Raw genomic sequence first — 21,850 nt, forward strand, 5'->3', positions numbered from 1 at the left:
TGGTCCAGAATTTTGTTTAAGCTGGACAGTTCATCTCTGGAGCCTTTAGAGGGCGGCTTTTGCTGACCTAGCCGAGAGCTTCTAAATCCGGCGTTTACCGACGTGCTCTTCGGGTTGTCTTCTTTATTCCGGCGCTTATTATTTTTGCTGCGTCGTAATTTCCCGTTTCTGTCTCTAACTTCGGATGTACTTGGGTCATTGGTGCTGCATCGGGCTAGCCAGCTGTCCTCGCCTGCGCGAAAGTGGGTCATGAGGCTTGTTAATGCTGCCATTGTTCTCGGCTTTTCTTGGCCGAGGTGTCTGGCAAGCCATTCGTCTCGGACGCTGTGCTTAAAGGCTGCCAAGGCTTCGGCGTACGGACAGTCGACTATTTGGTTCTTTTTAGTAAGAAACCTATTCCAAAGCTTTCAGGGTGACTCTCCGGGCTATTGAGTTATATGACTCAAATCGTCCGCATCCGGAGGTCGGACATAAGTCCCTTGAAAATTCGCCCGAAAAGCGTCTTCGAGTTCTTCCCAGCTTCCAGTGGAGCTTTCAGGGAGGCTTTTAAGCCAGTGCCGAGCTGGCCCTTTGAGCTTGAGGGGTAAGTACTTGATGGCGTGGAGATCATCTCCTCGAGCCATATGGATATGGAGGATATAGTCCTCAATCCAGACCCCAGGGTCTGTTGTTCCGTCGTATGCCTCTATGTTTACGGGTTTGAATCCCTCTGGAAATTCATGGTCCAGCACCTCATCGGTGAAACATAGGGGGTGTGCGGCACCCCTGTATCTGGGTGTACCGTGGTGTTCGGATGTTTGTTGTGTTGCATCATATGCTGGAGCGCGCTTGCGTGGTCCATAAATGGATCTGGTTGCGCCGTCCTTTTGATGCGAGCCCTCGCGTGGATCGTGTATTTGCTTATGTGCGGCATTGTTCGCCGCTCTATGTTGGCCGTGAGGTCGCCTATCCAGCCGGATGGCCTTTTTGATTTTTGGTTGCCGGGGATCTAAGGCCTCCTCATCGAATTCAGGTAGCAACTTCCGTTTCGGGTAGTGATGAAGCTATGTACCTAGGGTAGGGGCATGGACCTATCCTAAAGAGCCCTACCCAAGGACATCCCTGGAAGAAGTCACCTTTCAATCGACTTGAAGGTATCCCACTCGACGGATTCAAGACACTCGACCAGGAAGCTACCACTCAACTACGAAGCCAACCACTCGACTGACAGGAGATCTAAAGTCACTCCGCAAGCAAACGGTCGGCCATTAAGTAGTCTTTATGGTCATCATAGCACTTTATTAGGGACGTTACCAGTAACGCCCAGTCTTAATGTATTTTAACCCTGCATTACTGAGGACCAGAGGAATCTGGCGAACTCTATATAAGCCACCCCCTCCTCAGTAGCAGGGGTTGGCACCCCTGTAATTCATACACACATAATCCAGTCGACCGCCTCCGGGCATCGAGACGTAGGGCTGTTACTTCCTCCGCGAAGGGCCTGAACTCGTACATCCTGATGTATTTACAACTTCTCCATAGCTGAGATCTAGCCTCCCCATACATACCCCCCTACCTCACTGTCAGAGTTAGAACCACGACAGTTGGCGCCCACCGTGGGGCAGGAGTCTTAGCGCCTAGTTGGAGAAGTTGCGATTTTTCCGATCCCTTTGATCATTCTTTCGTGCGGAGATTTGGTGGAGGGCTGCGAGATCCGTCTCGGCGCACTCACGTTCATCGCCGACAACTCCGCCTGGCTTCAGGAGGCTCCATTCGACATCGACACCCTCCCCGTCCGCGGTGCGACGCACTTCCACGCATGTGTTTGTGGCGTCCTCCTGCGGTAGCCGTTGACCCGGTATCGGTCGGCTCCCGTGTCATCTTCCCGCCCTGTCTCCCACCGGCGCAAGCGCTCCGGTCGGTCGAGACTTCAGAGGTGGGTGAGGCATGCCGTGGCCCGCCAATCGGCAGCCCCACAAGTCGCGGCAATCGAGCCCGACGAATCCCTCTACGGCCTGTTCGACCTGTCGACTGGCTCCGCGGAGACCGCATCCGAGTGCGACAGCAGCGACCCGGCGGCTGAGGTTCTGGCGGTCGATGGAACACACAGTCCTCCCGGTTTCCCTCGCACCGATGGAGGCGCGGGTGGAGGCGACCCGTCGCATCCTCACGATGAGTATCTCCCCGAACCTCTCACGTCATTGCAGCGAGAGGAGCTTCGCCGCCAGAACATGGATGCACTCCACACTCCTATCGTCGGAGAAACCCCTGAGGCCCGGGCCTTGGAGGACGCGCGCTTGGCTCACTTGGCCGAGCGCACTCGACTGGAGAATCTCTAGCGAATACTCGACGAGCAAGCGCGTCAGCGAGCTCCCGAGTCCAGTCGACGTCAGCTCTTCCCGCCTACGCAGGTATATCGAACCCCAGTTCAGAATTTGGCAGCCGCGGCCCGTATAGCAGAATCGATTCAGCCCTCCCAGTCGGAGGCTGGCAGGGGCTTGTTGCAAATCAGAGCGTTGCTCCGGGCAGCGGGAAACCAGAATCCCGCTGTTTCTCAGTCGCGGAATAGGATCCACAGTCGATCCGTTGCAACGGATACAGTCCAGTCGGCTCACAGCCCAAGATCGCCCCTGAGGCGTGAGGGACGCGGAGACCGGCACGATCAGTACAGAAGAAATGAGCAGTATGATCACCGATTCGATCGACGTCGAGTGCCAACCCCTCCCCCGAGGAGTGGGTCATATGCGCCTCGACAGCAGGATGACAGACACCCTCATAGTGTTGGGCGGAGAGTTCCAGTCGACCCCAGGGACCCAGGCTTTGATGCGAGATCCATCCTCGTTCAGGGTCTGGTTGACAGGAACAGAGCTCACCGAGAAGGCCACGACAGAGATGCGCCTGCCAGCAGCAGAGTACGTGTTTCAGGGCCAGAATGTTTCAGTCGAGCCATCAGGGCCGCAGTGATTCCTCCCAACTTCCGGTTGGCGACTGGAGTCAGCAAGTTCACCGGCGAGTCTAAGCCTGACACTTGGCTCGAAGACTACCGAGTGGCTGTCCAGATTGGTGGCGGCAATGATGAGGTGGCTATGAAGCATTTGCCTCTCCTGTTAGAGGGCTCAGCCAGAGCATGGTTGAATCAGTTAGCACCCAGCAGCATCTACACTTGGGAGGATCTCTCTCGAGTGTTTGTCACGACCTTTGAAGGAACATGCAAGCGACCGGCAGGCCTTACAGAATTGCGGTCTTGCATGCAGAAACTGAGTGAAACTCTGAGGGATTACATCCAGAGGTGGATCACTTTGCATCACACAGTTGAGAATGTGCCAGATCACCAAGCAGTTTGTGCCTTTAAAGAAGGCGTCAAGAACAGAGAGTTGAACCTGAAGTTCGGTCGGACCGGAGAAATGTCTCTGAATCGGATGATGGAAATTGCCGCCAAATACGCTAACGGAGAAGATGAAGATCGAATCCGAAGTGGCAAGTAGAAAGCAGTCGCCCAGGAAACCGGAGGCAATTCCAGTCGGAAGCAGAAGCGGAAGGCCGAGCCAGCCACTCCTGGGGAGGCCCTGGCCGCAACCCAGGGAAAATTCAAGGGAAAACCCAAGGGGCCCTGGAACCCCAAGAAAGTCAAGGATCAAGATGGAAATGATGTTTTGGATCTGCCATGTCACATCCACACCAAGAAAGATGAAGAGGGTAATCTTATTTACCCAAAGCATACCACTCGACAGTGCCGGCTCCTGATCCAGCAGTTTCAGGGCAAGCAGTCCAAAGACAAGGAAAAAGAGTCAGACAGAGTTGAGGACAAAGAAGATAGTGACGATGGATACCCCCAAGTCAATTCCACCTTGATGATTTTTGCTGATGTCGAAAGCAAAAGTCGACTGAAAGTCATTAACCGTGAAGTGAATATGGTTGCCCCGGCAACACCCAGCTACCTGAAGTGGTCTCAGACTGCCATCACGTTCGACCAGTCCGATCACCCTGCGCACATTGCCACCCCTGGGAGGCAAGCTCTGGTGGTCGATCCAGTTGTCGAAGGCACTCGACTGACCAAAGTCCTGATGGATGGTGGCAGCGGCCTGAACATACTGTATGCAGAAACGTTGAAAGGGATGGGCATTCCGATGTCCAGGCTCAGTACCAGCAACATGAGTTTCCATGGAGTCATTCCTGGAAAGAAAGCTGAGTCACTCGGCCAGATTGCTCTCGATGTGGTTTTCGGTGATTCAAAGAATTACCGCAAGGAAAAGTTGACATTTGAGGTTGTGGACTTCCAAAGTGCTTATCATGCTATTCTGGGCCGGCCAGCTTATGCACGCTTCATGGCTCGGCCGTGCTATGTGTATCTCAAGTTGAAGATGCCCGGCCCCAGAGGTGTGATCACCGTTACAGGCAATCGGAAGAAAGCATAGGAGTGTTTTCAGAAAGGATCAAAGATCGCTGATGCTCAGATGTCAGTAGTCGAGCTGCAAGAGTACCAGAAGACTGCTGATCCGAGTGAATTGCTGCGAGCCAAGAAGCCAGCTTCAGAATCAGCTTTTCAGTCGTCCGGTGAAACTAAGCCAGTTCACATTCACCCGACCGACCCCAATGCTGCTCCGACTCACATCTCAACGACGCTCGACTCCAAATAGGAAGAAGCGCTCATCCAGTTCCTCCGTGAGAACTGGGACATCTTCGCATGGAAGCCTTCTGACATGCCTGGAGTTCCCAGGGGGCTGGCTGAGCACCGTCTACGAGTCGACCCGAAGTTCAAGCCTGTGAAAGAACATCTTCGACGGTCCGCCGTCCAGAAGAGGAAAGCTATTGGCGAGGAGGTGGCTCGGCTCTTAGCAGCGGAGTTCATCCGAGAGATTTACCACTCCGAGTGGCTCGCCAATGTTGTCATGGTCCCCAAGAAGGAGAAGTCACTTCGCATGTGCATTGACTTTAAACATATCAATCGGGCCTGCCCGAAAGATCATTTCCCTCTCCCCCGCATCGACCAGGTAGTCAACTCGACCGTGGGGTGTGAGCGTTTGTCTTTTCTAGATGCTTATTCAGGGTACCATCAGATCCGTCTGTATGGACCCGACGAGATCAAAACGGCTTTCATCACCCCATTCGGGTGCTTCTGTTATGTCACCATGCCCTTCGGCCTCAAGAATGCTGGAGCCACGTTCATGAGGATGATTCAGAAGTGTTTGCTCACTCAGATCAGTCGGAACGTAGAAGCATACATGGATGATATTGTGGTTAAGTCACGGAAAGGTTCCGACCTGCTAACTGACCTTGCCGAAACCTTTGCTAACCTCAGGAGATATGATATCAAGCTCAATCCATCAAAGTGCACATTCGGAGTTCCAGGTGGAAAGTTACTCGGTTTTCCAGTTTCCGAACGAGGAATCAACGCCAATCCCGAGAAAGTTGGCACCATATTCCGGATGAAGCGCCCTGTGCGTGTGCATGATGTCCAGAAGCTTACAGGTTGCTTGGCCGCTCTAAGTCGATTCATTTCTCGTCTCGGTGAAAAGGCGTTGCCTCTTTACCGACTGATGAAGAAGTCTGACAAGTTCGAGTGGACTCCAGAAGCAGATGCAGCGTTTGCAGAGCTCAAAGCTCTGCTCTCCACCCAGCCGGTGCTTGCTGCCCCAATCAGTAAAGAGCCTCTGCTGCTTTACATTGCGTCCATGGGACAAGTTGTCAGTACAGTACTTATGGTCGAGCGGGAAGAAGAAGGAAAGGCCTTCAGAGTTCAGTGCCCAGTATATTACGTGTCTGAAGTTTTGACTCCTTCGAAGCAAAGATATCCCCAATACCAGAAGCTTGTATATGGGATTTACATGACCACGAAGAAGGTTGCACACTACTTCTCTGACCATTCCATTACAGTCGTCAGCGACGCTCCACTGTCAGAGATTTTGCACAACAGAGATGCAACTGGTCGAGTGGCGAAGTGGGCGATTGAACTCCTTCCCCTAGATATCAAGTTTGAAGCAAAGAAGGCTATCAAGTCCCAAGCAATTGCAGATTTCGTCGCCGAGTGGATTGAACAGCAGCTTCCGACTCAAGTTCACTCGGAGCACTGGACCATGTTCTTCGATGGATCTAAGATGCTGAATGGTTCCGGTGCTGGGGTAGTATTGGTCTCCCCCCGAGGAGATAAGCTCATATATGTTCTCCAGATTCACTTCGATTCCTCCAATAATGAAGCAGAATATGAAGCACTCTTGTATGGGTTGCGCATGGCCATTTCACTTGGCGTCCGGCGCCTCATGGTCTATGGCGACTCAGATTTGGTGGTTAATCAGGTGATGAAGGAGTGGGACGTCAGAAGCCCAGCTATGACTGGCTACTGCAACGCAGTAAGAAAGCTAGAAAAGAAATTCGAGGGGTTAGAGCTTCATCACATCCCCCGACTGAAAAATCAAGCAGCTGATGATCTGGCAAAGATAGGCTCCAAGAGACAAGCCATTCCCAGCAATGTGTTTTTGGAGCACATCCGCTCGCCGTCAGTCCAGGAGGATCCTTTTACAGAAGAAGCCTCGCAACCGAAAAGTGCCACAGATCCGACTGAAGTCGAAATTCCTGCTGTGGTCGACCTAGTCATGGAGGTCTTGGCAATCACTCCCGACTGGACGATACCATACATCGCGTATATCTTGAGGAAAGAACTTCCAGAGGACGAAGAAGAGGCTCGACAGATCGTCCGTCGATCTAAAGCTTTCACAATCGTTAAAGGACAGTTGTATAGAGAAAGCGCAACTGGAATCGGTCAGAAGTGCATAACGCCAGAAGAAGGTCAGATAATCCTTGATGATATCCACTTGGGGACCTGTGGTCACCATGCGTCCTCTCGGACCATCGCGGCCAAAGCATACCGAGTGGGTTTTTACTGGCCCAGGGCAAACGAAATGGCGAAAGAGATAGTCGACAAGTGTGAAGGCTGCCAGTTCTACTCCAACATGTCGCACAAGCCAGCATCAGCTCTGAGGACCATTCCACTCGTCTGGCCCTTCACTGTTTGGGGACTGGACATGGTTGGTCCACTGAGAACAGGCAGGAGCGGATTCACACATGTGCTTGTGGCAGTCGACAAGTTCACCAAATGGATTGAAGCCAAGCCTATCAAAAATCTTGATGCTAGCACTGCTATCAGTTTCATCAGAGAGTTGATATTCAGATATGGGGTCCCGCATAGCATCATCAATGACAATGGGTCAAACTTCGATTCAGACAAGTTCAGAGCTTTTTGCGCCTCTCAAGGCACACAAGTCGACTACGCGTCGGTCGCGCATCCCCAGTCGAATGGACAAGCTGAAAGAGCAAATGGTCTGATTCTCAAAGGACTGAAGCCTCGACTGATGCGTGATCTCAAGCACGCAACAGGCGCTTGGGTCGACGAGCTTCCGTCAGTTTTGTGGGGACTGAGGACCACCCCGAACCGGTCGACTGGAAGAACGCCATTCTTTCTGGTTTACGGAGCCGAAGTCGTCCTGCCGAGTGATCTACTTCACAACGCCCCGAGAGTCGAGCTTTATAATGAAGAAGAAGCAGAGCAAGCCCGGCAAGATGCAGTCGACCTCCTAGAGGAGGAGAGGGAAATGGCTATGATCAGGTCGACCATCTATCAGCAAGACTTGCGTCGATTCCATGCCAGAAATGTGAAGAGCCGAGCCTTCCAAGAAGGAGATTTGGTCCTCTGAGTGGATCAACAGAAACCACACAAACTTGCTCCTACTTGGGAAGGCCCCTTCATCGTCACCAGAGTCCTCCACAATGGAGCATATCATCTCTACAACGTTGATCGCCGGATCGACGAGCCACGAGCTTGGAATGCGGAACTACTCCGCCCATTTTACACTTGAATTCTCACTCGGATGAGGTGTAATAAGAAAAACTTCTGTAGTTTATTTTTATCAAAGACAAGAGTGTCCCAGTTCTTCCTGTAATTGCTGTCACTTTTGTTTGCGTATGAAATCCCCCAGTGGGTAGCTTAGCTGCGAATCCGTTTCGCCTAAGTTTGCAAAAAAAATCCTACCGAGTGGAGAGCAAACCTCCCACTCGAGGGCTTAGCTGCAGTCCAAATGCTCGCCTAAGTATATAAAAACCCTACCGAGTGGTGAGCTAGATTCCCACTCGGAGGCTTAGCTGCAGCCCAGTGCTCGCCTAAGTATATAAAAATCCTACCGAGTGGAGAGAAAACCTCCCACTCAGGGGCTTAGCTGCAGTCCAAGTACTCGCCTAAGTATTTGAAAATACTACGAGTGGTGAGTCAGACTCCCACTCGGAGGCTTAGCTGCGGCCCAGTGCTCGCCTAAGTATATGAAAACCCTACCGAGTGGTGAGCCAGATTCCCACTCGGAGGCTTAGCTGCAGCCCAGTGCTCGCCTAAGTATATAAAAACCCTACCGAGTGGTGAGCCAGATTCCCACTCGGAGGCTTAGCTGCAGCCCAGTGCTCGCCTAAGTATATAAAAATCCTACCGAGTGGAGAGCAAACCTCCCACTCGGGGGCTTAGCTGCAGTCCAAGTACTCACCTAAGTATTTAAAAATCCTACCGAGTGGAGAGCAAACCTCCCACTCGGGGGCTTAGCTGCAGTCCAAGTGCTCGCCTAAGTATCTAAAAATCCTACCGAGTGGAGAGCAAACCTCCCACTCGGGGGCTTAGCTGCAGTCCAAGTGCTCGCCTAAGTATATGAAAACCCTACCGAGTGGTGAGCCAGATTCCCACTCGGAGGCTTAGCTGCAGTCCAAGTACTCGCCTAAGTATTTAAAAATCCTACCGAGTGGAGAGCAAACCTCCCACTCGGGGGCTTAGCTGCAGTACAAGTACTCGCCTAAGTATTTGAAAATCCTACCGAGTGGAGAGCAAACCTCCCACTCGGGGGCTTAGCTGCAGTCCAAGTACTCGCCTAAGTATTTGAAAATCCTACCGAGTGGTGAGCCAGACTCCCACTCGGAGGCTTAGCTGCAGCCCAGTGCTCGCCTAAGTGTTTGAAAATCCTACCGAGTGGTGAGCCAGATTCCCACTTGGAGGCTTAGCTGCAGCCCAGTGCTCGCCTAAGTATTTGAAAATCCTACCGAGTGGTGAGCCAGACTCCCACTCGGAGGCTGAGCTGCAGCCCAGTGCTCGCCTAAGTGTTTGAAAATCCTATCGGGTGGAGAGCAAACCTCCCACTCGGGGGCTTAGCTGCAGTCCAAGTACTCGCCTAAGTATATGAAAACCCTACCGAGTGGTGAGCTAGATTCCCAAGGCTTAGCTGCAGCCCAGTGCTCGCCTAAGTATATAAATATCCCACCGAGTGGAAAGCAAACCTCCCACTCGGGGGCTTAGCTGCAGCCCAGTGCTCGCCTATGTTCGGAACACGTCCCAACCCACAAGGACGGCAAGATGCGAATCGACTGTTACCTTTTCCTTCGGAGCTGCACCACAAATACGAAGTTATTTCGAGTGAAGGCCAAGTTCCACTCGGCAGATAATTCCCGAAGATATTCAACGATAAATCAAGTTCGGATAAAACCCAAAGGTCCAAGACCTCAGATCAAAGTACTCGAGCCCTCGGCTCGACAGAGTTTAACGGTTACAGAATCCACTCGGCATTCCGAGGCAAATTTAAAGTGAAGCATAAAAGTTTTTCATTCCTCAAGCGGAGGACTGGAAGGGGCGACGAACTCGTCCAAGTCGATCCTGTCTGCAATACGAGTAGCAGCAGCAATGAAAGTCTCCATGAAGTCTTGAAAGCTGTGCTTCCTGGTATTGGCAACTTGGATGGAGGCCAGCTTTTCTTCTCGCGCCTCCTTGCAATGGACGCGGACCAGAGACAGAGCGACATCAGCACCACATCTAGCAGAAGATTTCTTCCATTCCGCCACTCGACCCGGGACTTCATCCAGTCAAACCATCAGGGACTCGAGGTCATTCTGAAGCGTCGTTCCAGGCCAGAGTGATGTGTCGATCCATGACATCGCAACCTTCAGCCGAGCAAGATAGTCAATAACGCTGGTAACACGGGACTCCAGTCGGAGCACGTTCATAGCAGCCTCGTCCTTCACGAGAGAATTGGCGGGATCCAAGCCTGGCTCCACTCGACTGGTTTCCTCTTTGAAGCTCTGGCAGAATTCTGCAAACACGATTCAAGAATAAGACAGTGGCCTTATGCGGGCTTGGTAACTGCAAGACAGCCGGGTCGGAATAATTACCTTCGAGCATGACGAACAGGTTCTTGGCGAGTCCGCCGAGATAAGCCTCCAGATCGTTTACCTTCCCCGCCAGCTCACCCGCCTGGTCGTGCAGAACCATCTTGTCGTTCTTCAGTCGGCTGACCTCTCGATTAGCTGTCTCGAGAGCAGTTTTCAGTCTGGAGTTCTCCTGTTCGAGAGTTCCGACCGAAGACAGTTTCTCTTCTGCAAGCTTCGTTTTGCTCGAGGCCTCCTTCTGTGCTTCGGCAAGATCTTGATCCTTCTTCTTCAGAGCTTCCTCTAGTTTATCTACAGAACGTTGAGTGAACTCAACATCAAGAATGGGCAAGAAAGGGAAGTCACTCGTCAAGAATGAGAAACCTCGCCAGCCATACCTTTTGCTTCGTCTCGCGCCTTCTACAGGTTCTGTTGAGCAAGCTTCAAGTCAAGGTCGAGCTGGATCTGTTTGTTCTCCAACTCAGTGTAGAGAGCCACAAGTTCACAGGATTTTTGCAAAAGTCAGTCGACAGAGGTCCAAGATAAGTTGCTTCCGAGTAACCAAGAGACAATGATGACGTTTCTAAGACTACAGCTGAATCAAAAACATTCAACAGTAGTCCCGGGGACTACACCCAGTGGGTGCACTCAGCGTGCCCCCACTGGTTTTGAAAAAAAAATCGACTGCCCGCAGTCGACCGGATACAGTTTCATTCGACATGGCCTGGCCAGACCGAGTGAAGGAGTAAAACTATAGCAACACAATATAAAGACTACAGTCGATTGCCAGCAGTCCACCTTAGTCTCGGGGACTACACCCAGTGGGTGCACTCAGAGTGCCCCCACTCGACCAAAGGACTTAACAGAAACACCCAGTGGGTGTACAGATTTAAAAGATCTTCGGAAAAGAGATTCTTCAGACAGCATACCCTAACAGAACAAGCAGTGAATCGACTGACCTGGACGTTACTCTGAAGAGCTGAACTCGCATCATAAGCCGCTTGGCTGGCTTCTCGAACCACCTTGACCTGCTCCATCATGATGCCTGCCTGGCGTATAGCTTCCTTAGCTGCACCCACTTGGTCCTCAGGGACGTGGTGTGTGGCAAAGAGCGAAGGCGGATTTACGGTCGACGTCGAGGGCCGCACACTCGTCAGAGGATTGGCGAAAGTCACAGAAGCCCGGGTGGTATCGCCACCGTCTCGAGCTACGGCCTCAGGCGCCGGAGTGGATTGTGGAGTCTCGCCAGCCGACGCTTTCCTGTTCCGCCTCACTCTCAGCGGCGCTTCGTCTTCGTCGTCGGGAAGGTTAATAACATGAGGAGGAGCTACGAGAAAAATTCAGTCGACCAGAGTTATAAGAAATCGTCAGTCGATTCAAGGCAGAACATCAGTAATCATACCAGGGTTGGAAGTAACAGCATCTTCCATCTCTTGATCATCGTCCTTGGCGGAAATCTCAGAAGTAGCAGCACTGCAAATTTTGAAAGACAGTCAGTCGGCTCAGTGGATCGACCAAGGATCCGTCCACGGTCGACAAAGGAGAACGAGTTCTATCATTACCCAGAAATGGTGGGGACAGTCATCCTCATCTTGGGCAGAGCCTTGGGTGGCTTGGACGGAGCCGCGCGGGGGTGCTTGGGAGATTTTTCAGTCGGCGCTGGAGAAGAGGTCCGAGGGCGCTTCGACGACTGCCCAACGGGAGCAGTCGCCTTACCACGTTCCCGCGCAGGGTCATGTGTAAGCTTGGATCGCCTTTCCGAGCGGGGAGGTTCAGCTTCCTCCTCCTCCTCCTCTTCGCTGGAGTCGACATCGTCGTCTCCCTCTCCTTCGCCGTCAGACTCCCACTCCCCCTGTTCGTCTCCGCTTTCGCCTCCCCTTCCTCGGCCTGCACCTGTGCTCCGTTCGGTGTCGAGTACATCTCTGTAGTTGCCTAGAGAATAGCAGACAAGTCGAAAGTCAGTCGACCGATTCAAAGAGAGCAAATGAAGAAAGCAAGATCTCAGTCGGGAACACAAGGTCAGACCTGGTCCACGTCGTATGTACTGTCAAGCGGGGGAACCCTCCTGGCTCCTCGGGGGTTGTCTTTGTTCCCTGTGATGCTCGACAGCCACCCTTCCAGCATCTCATCGGTGACCTCCTCTGGGTGAACCCGAGTGGTGTCGTCGAGACCCGAGTACAGCCACATAGGGTGGTCACGAGCCTGAAGCGGTTGGATGCGCCTCTGAAGGAAGACCTCCAGCAAGTCCATGCCGGTCACGCCCTCTCGGACAAGCTGAACCACTCGACCAACCAGCACCTGGACTTGCGCCTTTTCCTCCGGCAGCACTTTCAGAGAGGCAGGCTTTTGAGCTCGGTCCAGAGAGAAAGGGGGAAGACCAGTCGACTGCCCTGGGGTCACCTGGTCTTGGCAATAAAACCAGGTCGACTGCCAACCTCGGACCGACTCGGGAAAGGTGATAGACGGAAAAGAACTTTTACCCCTCATCTGGATCGCCAGGCCCCCGCATAGCTGGATCACTTGCGTCCATTCGTCACTCGACTTGGCTTTCTTTACCGATTGGGAACGGCAAGTGAAGATGTGTTTAAAGAGTCCCCAATGAGGGCGGCAACCCAAGAAACTTTCGCACAAGGAAACGAAAGCCGCAAGATACACGATGGAATTGGGAGTGAAATGGTGGAGCTGCGCTCCGAAGAAGTTCAAAAAGCTCCGGAAAAAAAGGATGAGGAGGTAGAGAAAATCCGCGATCGATATGGGTGGCGAGGAGGACGCACTCACCGTCACGAGGTTGGGGTTCAACTTCTCTCCCCGGGAGACGCGCAGCTTCATGGGGAATGACTCCCCCCTCGACCATGTTGTCAAGATCTTCCTGCCGAATCACCGAGGGCATCCAGTCGCCCTGGATCCAATCCCTGGGCAGAGCAGTCCTCGAGGAAGATCCGCCCCGAGCTGACTTCTTCCCCTTCCCCTGCACCGCCGCCTTCTTCGCGTGCTCCAAAGCCGACGTCTTGTCCTTCACCATCGTCGCCGGCGAGGCTCGAACGGACCTACGGCGCTAGGGTGAGAGCGGAGGTGGCAGAGGACCTTGCGGGGGGAGAAGGAAAGGCGAGAGCACACTGTTGGGGAGCCCCAAGCCGGCAACTTATAAGGAGCCGCTTCCGAGTGGCTGACCGGTAGGCCTAGGCGATCCCGTCAAATCCCGCAACAGGCGCGCACGTGGTACATGGCGAAAAAGGTGGCGCGGAGATCGAGGAGCTTCCATCCTATCCCATCCGATTACTTCGGCCGCCCCCGTCCCGCTCGCTTCCCGAAATTCAAATCCCGCAAAATCCGCGGGCTGCAGAACAACTCATCAAACCAAAGAGCCCGCTCGTGCCGGCACTCGGTATTCCACAAGTAAGGAAATTCACTCGACGAGAGACCAAGAATGGATCAAGGTGACCGAAAGAAGTTGGCAACGTCATCCGTGATGATTGATCCAGTACAAAACATTCGTATAACGCTAAGAACCAGTCGGAAGGACCCCCAACTCCTTCCCCACTCGAACCTCGATCCACTCGGGGGCTAATGATGAAGCTATGTACCTAGGGTAGGGGCATGGACCTGTCCTAAAGAGCCCTACCCAAGGACATCCCTGGAAGAAGTCACCTTTCAATCGACTTGAAGGTATCCCACTCGACGGATTCAAGACACTCGACCAGGAAGCTACCACTCGACTACGAAGCCAACCACTCGACTGACAGGAGATCTAAAGTCACTCCGCAAGCAAACGGTCGGCCATTAAGTAGTCTTTATGGTCATCATAGCACTTTATTAGGGACGTTACCAGTAACGCCCAGTCTTAATGTATTTTAACCCTGCATTACTGAGGACCGGAGGGGTCTGGTGAACTCTATATAAGCCACCCCCCTCCTCAGTAGCAGGGGTTGGCACCCCTGTAATTCATACACACATAATCCAGTAGACCGCCTCCGGGCACCGAGACGTAGGGCTGTTACTTCCTCCGCGAAGGGCCTAAACTCGTACATCCTGGTGTATTTACAACTTCTCCATAGCTGAGATCTAGCCTCCCCATACATACCCCCTACCTCACTGTCAGAGTTAGAACCACGACAGGTAGCTCTTGGTGTGGCGATTACCGCCGTACTTCGCCGCTGTGTTGAATACTTTACTCCATCTGATTCTGAGTGTGTCTTGCACAGCCTTGAGCCTTTGCTTCTGCTTTTTTAGACTCCTCGCGGTGGCAACAAGCCTTTGATGGGCATTCTGTTGCTCCGGGTGTCTGTCCGATGTGATGTCGTCCGGATTATTATCTTTGACAGAGTCGGGTTGTTCCGTTTGATTCTCCATGTTGCCGTGGTCCGGCGATTGTTCACCCTGCTCTAACGTTGGGTCTAGATGATCGTTGTTTCTGCCGAGGCGGGATTTGGGGCAGCGCTTACACCGCCGCTTTGACTGCTTCTCGAGGGGACAACCCTTCATTGCATCCTTCCGTTCCTCGTCGTCGTTTTCTTTTGGTGTGTCCACCATGTATACATCATGTGATGAAGTGGGCGTCTGGTGCCCTGTGGGCGGTTGTTCCTGTTTGTCTCCTGCATCGTTGTCCATACCGTCGATGTCTTCGGAGTCGAAGTCGAGCATGTCGGTTAAATCGTCGACAGTGGTTACTAAGTGGGTGGTGGGTGGGAGGCGAATTTCTTCGTCATCCGCATCCCAATCCTGCCGGACATAGTTCGGCCAGGATCCTCCTGACAAGGAGAGAGACCTTAATGAGTTCAGTACGTCGCCGAAGGGAGAGTGCTAAAAAAATATCCGTGGAGGTAAACTCCATGATCAGCGCCCAATCGTATTCGCTAGGAACGGGCGCAGGCGGTTCGGAGTCCGTGGCCGGAGAAGGATCCGGCAGTTTGACAACACGGCTCTCGTGCAGGGTAAGGTCGATGTTCGGCTCGATCGCCGCTGAGGATAAGGCCTCCGTGGCGGGGTCCATCCACCCGTCCATGGACGGCGCAACTGGCTCCAAATTAAGGGTCGGAGCGGCTGCCGGCGCGATCTCCTGAACACTGTCCGATGGTACAGCTAAATCGTACTCATCGTGACCATGTGGCGCACAAGGCAGAGGCTCAAATCTGTCGAAGATCAAGTCTCCACGGATATCGTCCGTATAGTTTAAGCTTCCAAACCTGACCTGGTGGCCAGGGGCATAACTTTCGATCTGCTCCAGATGGCCAAGCGAGTTGGCCCGCAGTGCGAAGCCGCCGAACACAAAGATTTGTCCGGGGAGAAAAGTCTCACCCTGGACTGCATCACTATTGATGATCGTAGGAGCCATCAAGCCTAACGGCGACGACACAGAGGAACTCTCAATGAAAGCACCAATGTCGGTGTCAAAACCGGCGGACCTCGGGTAGGGGGTCCCGAACTGTGCGTCTAAGGCGGATGGTAACAGGAGGCAGGGAACATGATGTTTTACCCAGGTTCGGGCCCTCTTGATGGAGGTAAAACCCTACGTCCTGCTTGATTTATTCTTGACGATATGAGTATTACAAGAGTTGATCTACCATGAGATCGGAGAGGCTAAACCCTAGAAGCTAGCCTATGGTATGATTGTATGTTGTCCTATGGACTAAAACCCTCCGGTTTATATAGACACTGGTGGGGGCTAGGGTTACACAAGGTCGGTTACAAAGGAGGAGATATCCATATCCGTACTGCCTAGCTTGCCTTCCACGCCAAGTAGAGTCCCATCCGGACACGAGACGAAGTCTTCAATCTTATATCTTCATAGTCCAACAGTCCGGCCAAAAGAATAGAGTCCGGCTGTCCGGAGACCCCCTAATCCCGTACTCCCTCAGCCGTATTCCAGAAGACTTCACCTCGATCTCTGGGCTGGAATACGGGGCGTTCCGGTTTTCTCTGAGCCGGGTTGCCATATTTCAGATCTGAACCTATTATGTTTTCATGAATATATGTGAGTTCTTGATCCTATCTTGCAAGTCAATAGTCACCCACTATTTGTTGTGATCCGGCAACCCCGAAGTGACAATAATCGGGACCACTCCCGGTGATGACCGTAGTTTGAGGAGTTCATGTATTCACTAAGTGTTAATGCTTTGGTCCGGTACTCTCTTAAAAGGAGGCCTTAATATCCCTTAGTTTCCAATAGGACCCTGCTGCCACGGGAGGGTAGGACAAAAGATGTCATGCAAGTTCTTTTCCATAAGCACGTATGACTATATTCAGAATACATGCCTACATTACATTGATGAACTGGAGCTAGTTCTGTGTCACCCTATGTTATAACTATTGCATGAGGAATCGCATCCGACATAATTATCCATCATTGATCCATTGCCTACGAGCTTTCACATATTGATCTTTGCTTAGTTACTTTTCCGTTGCCACTGTTATGATTGCTACAAAAACTACTACTATTATTTTTGCCACCGTTACCCTTACTTCCATACTACTTTGCTACTAAATACTTTGCTGCAGATATTAAGTCTTTCAGGTGTGGTTAAATTGACAACTCAACTGCTAATACTTGAGAATATTCTTTGACCCCCCTTGTGTCGAATCAATAAATTTGGGTTGAATACTCTACCCTCGAAAACTGTTGCGATCCCCTATACTTGTGAGTTATCAGTGGCGGCGTTGAGGCGCATGAAGCGCCATCGGACAGAGCCGAACCGAGCATAGGGGGATGGCGAAATACCAGTCACGCGCGAGGTGAGGAGGGCGTCGACCATCCACTCTGGAGCATGTCGTACTTGGTCACATGGTGAGGCTCGCGAGATGCCGAACCCATCGGAGCAGGGCACTCGCTCAGACTCCGTGTCTTGTCCCGCGGGAGGAGGAGTTAGGCGTTGTAGAGCCCTCCATCGCTCGCGTCAAGTCTGCAACCGAGGATCTGGTGGAGACGAAGTGTGCGCCTCCGTTGACGGAGGTGGAGAGGCAAAGGGAAGGTCGGCCATCTCAACAGCAGTGGGGACTAGTAAGGGGCGGTCGCTGCCGAAGCAACGCACAGCAAGGGAGGGGGAGGGTCCCTGCGCCGGCGACGGGATGCAGTGGGGAGGGCGGAGGCGCTGCTTGTACTCTGTCCGTGCGAGCGAGCGAGCGAGAGAGAGAGAGAGAGAGAGAGAGAGAGAGAGAGAGAGGAAGATGAAGATGAGAGTGTCAGTGGTGTGTGTAGCCACAGATGTCTTATCTTTTTATTAATAATTTTTTCTGACTCCATCATTCAGGCCGCCAGGGCGTGCTTTAAAGGTTGTGAATGAATAATATAAAGAGCCCATTGGCAGTTAAATTTTAATTTAAGATTATTAATATTTTTGGATAGAAATTTTGCTGAATAATATATGTCTGATGAGGATGAAGCTATAGAAATATAGTCCCTCTATACCACGTGACCACAGAAGCGATTTTGGTACACTAAAAGTGAAGCAACAAACAATATCTATGCCATTGCACATAGAAGTGGACCTTTATTAGAGAACAAATAGGGTAAAATGTTGCTAAATATTTTGTTTTTTAATTGTTGCTTCAAACTGGGATTGAATTGTTTTTTTTTGGAAACTAATAATAATATATTTTCATGCTTTGTCGATTTAAAAAATTGTCGTGTGTGTGAATCGTACATTTTTTTGACGGGCAATAGACTATAGTTCTCATATAATGGTCATATATCATTTACAATGAAATGAGAAATAAAGTCCAGGATCGAATCTTTGCATGAACTCAAAGATCGACTACTATAAAGATTTGCTAGAGAACCTGCAACTTGGTTTGCTTTGTGGAAGTAATTCTTAAAGTTTATTTTGGTCAAGTTCGTCGCAAATTGCTTACACTCCGTAATTACTGCCACATCCAGATCCAAATTATCATCCATCAATTGTACTGATTCTACCGCGAACATGCAGTTCAACTGTTTCCACGCTTTTGCTACTAATATTTTCTGCAAGAAACATGCCATTTCTGATAGCAGTTTCCTCTGTTGAATCATCATGCTTACACCGTAGGCCCATGATACCCTATTTAGGTGAAAAAGAACTAATAAAAATCAACTCAACAAAAAGTAAATAGATTTCAAAAGAACTGCGTTATATTTGAGAGATGTGCGTTGGACGTGCACTCTTGCTAGTAGAGGAAAATTGTTCATCAACTCCTCAAAGATGCGAAGTCTGCCATGAACATGTCCTGCTTCAGATAACCTCACAATAGTTGGCCATACTTCTCGTGGTTCCTGCATTGCTCACAATGGAATTCACAAAGAATCCTGATGGGGGAAGTTCCTACTGACGTACAAAGTTTCCCAAAGAAATTATTTCCGTGTTCGTCTGGGCGGAAAAATAAAATTGCAAGTTCATATAGAATTGATTTTGTTTCTTTTGCACAGAACGCCATGGAAGTTATTTCTTTGTGAGACTTTACATGTGGGTATTAGATAAGACCATATTTGTTACAAAAGAAATCAGAATAGTTTGACTTCTTTTACATTTAAAAAAAAATATGTTTTCCACTTGGCGTGCCTAGACCAATGTTCCACAGGGTATTTTTGTATTGTTTCATCACTACATATTTTCATTCTCCCGTTTAATATTGTTTAATCACTATATATTTTAGTTCTCTCGTGGCAACGCACGGGCATTCGACTAGTCTTAATAATGATGGTGGCTAGCGACGTTGTTCCTAGCAATAGGACCGCGGTTCGATCCCTCACACATACTTTTGTTTATCCTAATTCGTGCTACCGGGTGTTTAAGTTTTGCCTCTGTTATTTATTTCTTTAAGTGTGGCGCCATGCCCTCAGTTCGATCCATCACACATACTGTTGTTTATCCGAATTTGTGCTACCGGGTGTTTAAGTTTTGCCTCTGTCGTTTATTTCTTTAAGTGTGGCACTTCCAATCTGACGGCTATTTCTCGCTTAAGCGATACGTGCGGGATCTCTCGCACTACAGTAACGGGCCGGCCCACTAGCGCATTTATTCTCTCCAAAAAATAGCGCAAAACACCATGCCCTCACGAGTCTTGATCCTAGGTTCTCCTTGTTTCATCAATGCACTACTAACCACTACGCCACCATCAACGTCATGTTCAATGTATAGAACCTGTTCAACTGAAGGGAGCCAAGCTAGTTTTCTCCGGGTTTTTTTTGTTTTGTTTTGTTTTTATCCTTCTCTGAGTTTTTTCATTTGTGTCTTTGTTTTTTTCCTTTGGTTTATTTTATTTCTTTTTCGGTTTTTATTTTTTTTATTTTTGTTTTTCTTTCTACAATCTTATATACATGATCAACAATTCTTCAAATACTTGTTCAACATTTTTCAAATACTTGCTTGGTTTTCTTTTTTCTTCTCCATTTTAGGTTTTTCCTAATGTTTGTTTTTACTTTCAATCTATATTTTCTTATATGTCAAAAATTCCTTTTAAATAAGTGTTCAACATTTTCGGTATACACATTTAACATTTTCCGAATGCTTATTCCACATTTTTCAAATAGTTGCATACTTATTCAACATTTTTCAAATACTTGTTCAACATTTTTCAAATACTTGTTCAATATTTTACAAATAATCATTCAGCATTTTTTAATACTTATTCAAAGTTTTTAAAATACTTGATCAACATCAAAATTTTAAATACTTATTCAACATTTTTCAAATACTTTTTCAATATTTTTCAAATTCTTATTAATCATTTTTATTTCTTGTTCAATGATTTTAAATAATAATTCAACATTTTTAAATACTTGTTCAACATTATTTAATGTGTTTTTGAAGAGTATTTTAGGTAGTGAATCAATAGGAATGTAACTATTTGAATTCGAAATATAATTTAATTATGAAATGATCGTAAGATTACCTCGGGTGAAGAATAACTTATTCTGCACCCTGGGTGATAAATAGTAACACACACACACACACACACACACACACACACACACACACACACACACACACACATATATATATATATATATATATATATATATATATATATATATATATATATATATATATATATATATAGGATGGCAGTTTGGGACACCTAGGTGCCCAGGCTCCTTACCTTTCCACCATTTGATTGTATTTAGATGCGTGCTATTGTGATAGGTATATAAGGTAATCGGTCAATCCATTAGTAACTGTCAATTCTGAAGTAAATAGATTTGGAAACAATTATGACGTTTATCATTTAATGGATGTCATTAAGCACGCCATGCATGGTAACATATCTTTAGAAGGAAAAAAAATACTAAATATTAGGTATATGGATATTTATTTCATACATGTATGAATTCATTTATTTAGTACGTACCTGTTAGATTTTTATTCATATATACCCAGAATATTTGGTACGTACATATTAGATTTTTATCTATGTATATATCCAGAATATTTATTACGTACCAATTAGATTAGGTGTGTACGGATTCGTTTATTTGGTACACAGTCGTTAGATTTTTTTTTAGTATCTATATAACTAGAATATTTAGTATGTAACGCATTATATTTTTTGTGTATGTATACACTTAGAATATTTAGTATGTAACACATTATATTTTTTTGTATGAATACACCTAGAATGTTTAGAACCTTTCAATTAGATTTTTGTGTATGTATATATCCAAATTAAGCAATATATTTTCTTGCGTGGTTATATGTACGTAGGGAAAATCATGTGTGTGTATCATGACCAGAATATTTAGTACGCACGCATTAGATTGTTTTCCTATGTATATACCCAGGTTATATAGTACATACCAACTAGATTAGGTATGTACGGATTCGTTTATTTGGTACACACTCATTATATTTTTTAGTAGGTATATATCTAGAATATTTAGTATGTAAACATATTCAGAATATTTAATACGTACACATTAGATTAGATATGTATGGATTCGTTTATTTCGTACACACTCATTAGATTTTTTTAGTAGATATATACCTAGAATATTTAGTATGTAAAGCATTATATTTTTTTTGTATATATATACCCAGAATATTTAGTATGTATCCATTAGATTTTTGTGTATGTATATACCCATAGTAAGCAATATATTTTCTTGCGTGGGTATATGTGCGTAGGAAAAAATCATGCGTGGGTATCATATATTCCTACAAGTAAAATAATAATTAGGATCATAGTTTATATTATTTGGTCACCTTAATTTGTATAAAAATATTAGCAGTTAAAAGTGTGACCTGGCCTTAAGTTAAAAAAATATTAGATAACTTGAAAAGCTAAATTTTAGAAAAATGAATAAGAATATCCTTAATATACGTACAAATCTTTGGAATGACATTACATATTTTTTCATATCCAATACCTTAAAAAATGACAGTGTATATACGTATCCTTTTTGTTTGGAAAGAAATCATATAAGGAAACCAGTAGTATATTAATTTTTTGAAAGCAATTATCGACCATTGATTATTGTAGTGCATGCAAACAAAATTTGGAAGGTCACTATGTCAAATATGACTTGCTATACTGGGACCTAGGTGCCCAGGCACCTAGGTGCCCCACATAATTTACCTATATATATATATATATATATATATATATGGTCGCGCTATTCGTCACCCTGAGTGAGAAATACTTATTCTTCATCCCCTCTCTATTTTGAAATCAATGCACCATATTTTCAGATTTCATAAATTTTGTCGTATTTCATACGTAAAAAGAGAAGTAAGAAAATATATAC

Source organism: Triticum urartu, chromosome 2A (assembly GCF_056163025.1).
Source record: "Triticum urartu cultivar PI428250 chromosome 2A, HENAU_Tu73, whole genome shotgun sequence".
NCBI lineage: Eukaryota > Viridiplantae > Streptophyta > Magnoliopsida > Poales > Poaceae > Triticum > Triticum urartu.